Source organism: Hydra vulgaris, chromosome 13 (assembly GCF_038396675.1).
Source record: "Hydra vulgaris chromosome 13, alternate assembly HydraT2T_AEP".
Taxonomy (NCBI): Eukaryota; Metazoa; Cnidaria; class Hydrozoa; order Anthoathecata; family Hydridae; genus Hydra; species Hydra vulgaris.
Window position 1 is genome coordinate 53,202,922 of NC_088932.1, and position 2,079 is coordinate 53,205,000.

Sequence of the window (2,079 nt, forward strand, 5' to 3'; positions counted from 1 at the left end):
AGAAAAAAGCAGTAGAAAGTAAAAAAATTATGTTGGAAGTTGTCAAAAAAATGTTGTGTTATACTTCTTTTTAAAGTATCTAAATATATACTTAGATTTTTAAATTTGTTCTTAAATGGTTTCATCTTTTTTATTACTTTAGATAAAAATATACTGACATTGCTAAAAAAATATGAATATTTTTTTTTTTATTTTTTTTTTATTTAAATTTTTCATGCTATATTTTTCTATACAATGTTTTTATCCGAAGATATTGTTGGCTTAGCATAGGAACAGCCACAAATAGTCATTAAGACTAATCCAAAGTAGCGTCCGTTATTGACCAACATTTGAATATTAATAATTAATAATATCTATGTTTTTTTAGCAAAGTCAACAATTTAATTTAGGTTTTAAATCCTAAATTAAATTGTTAGAGGTTTTTATTTTGAATAATAATTTTGAATAATAAATTTTAGGTTTTAGCAAAGTTAACAATTTAATTTAGGTTTTAAATCCTAAATTAAATTGTTAGAGGTTTTTATTTTGAATAATAATTGTAATAAATTGTTTTAATTTTTATTAATTTTTGACCTCAATGGTAAACTAGTGGTTAAGCTAATGAGTTAAATTGCAGACGTTTATATATCATATTTATTCTAAAGTAATTGCATTTGATTCTTTCTTTTAAATACATTCTTAACATCCCAGTAGGCACAGCGACGTGACAAAAACGTAAATCTCACGTTATTTTGGCACGTAACATTTAGGTGACTTTTTGGTCCCCATGAAATGACCAATTCACGTGTTTTTCACGTTACTTTTGGCATGTTATATTTAAGTGATTTTTCGGTCCCTATGAGCTGTCCAAAAAACGTACTTTTTACGTCAATTTTGGCACGTAATATTTAAGCAATAATTATGCTTTATAATTACGAAATGCTTGGATTCGTGTAAAGAAAAAATACTTATCGTCGAGGAAGTATTTAATACCTATTAAATTACATGGTTTTATTAGTCAGTATATTAGTTCTTGACATAGATATTTTGAATTTGTAATAAAAGCTGCACGTTTATTAAAATATCCTCCTTATATCCAATAAGTAATAAGTACAAGGTCATAGATCTGCGACTTACGAAGAACACGCTTCAATCCACAAAGAGCACACTTCAAACATAATCTAACGAATCATTCGATATTTTCTCCTTCAAGAGCATCAAATTTTATCTCATGAATCAGATTTAGCTAAAAAGAAACGAATAAAATCTTAAATAATAATATGATTATTTAATAATTATTTAAATCGCAAACTTTTAAAACAAATCTTACTTGGTGAGTAGCCAACTATTTTGGCAACAAGATTTTCTAGTGTTGCTATTTGTTTTCTTGTATCTAAATCATTAAATAATTTTAAGAAAACAATACTATATACAATGTAAAAAAATAAAAAAAGTCATTTGCCTTCTAATTTTATACTCTGATTACTAAAAAATAAATAAGAATTTGATAAAAAAAGATATAACAAAAAAGTTGACAGATAATTAAAAAAAGACGTACAAAACAAAAAATACAAGTTTAAAAAAATATTGTTTTTCAATATATATCTATATCTAATATTTATCTATAGATATATCTATATCGATTTATAAAGTTAGTAACTAATGTGCGTGATTAGAAAAAGACCTTTACTCACCTTTTGTGATAACAATAAAGAATATCTTTCCAAGTTTCTAATCTCAGGCTTTTATTGGAAATAAAAAAAGTTCCAAAATACACGATATTTTAACATGTAACTTTCATGTTTCAATTTAGTAAAATTGTCACCTGGATGAGGTCACTAAAATATACATGATTGAAACATGAAGAAGGAAACTGGGTAAGAGCACGCAACTTTATCTAATGAATAAGTCGATATTTTCTCCATTAATAGCTAGCGACACTAAATTTAGCTAAAAAGAAACAAATAAAAACTTATATAATAATATGATTATTAAATAATTACCTTAAATCACAAATTTTTAACACAAATCTTAAATGGTGAGTCGCCAACTGTTTTGGCAACAAGATTTTCTAGTGTTGCTATTTCTTTGATCTAAATC

At 25.0% G+C, this 2,079-nt stretch overlaps 1 long non-coding RNA gene across 1 annotated transcript in view; it reads right to left on the minus strand.

Annotated features, from left to right (window-relative positions):
* Positions 1–986: 986 nt before the first annotated feature.
* LOC136090271 (uncharacterized) overlaps positions 987–2,079 on the minus strand; it is a 1,303-nt gene continuing 210 nt past the window's right edge. The window contains exons 1-3 of the long non-coding RNA XR_010643301.1: positions 1,674–2,079; positions 1,310–1,372; positions 987–1,225 (exon numbers count right to left, since the gene is read on the minus strand). The exon at positions 1,674–2,079 is cut by the window's right edge and continues 210 nt beyond it. This is a non-coding gene — a long non-coding RNA (uncharacterized LOC136090271). The remainder of the gene's footprint in view (positions 1,226–1,309; positions 1,373–1,673) is intronic.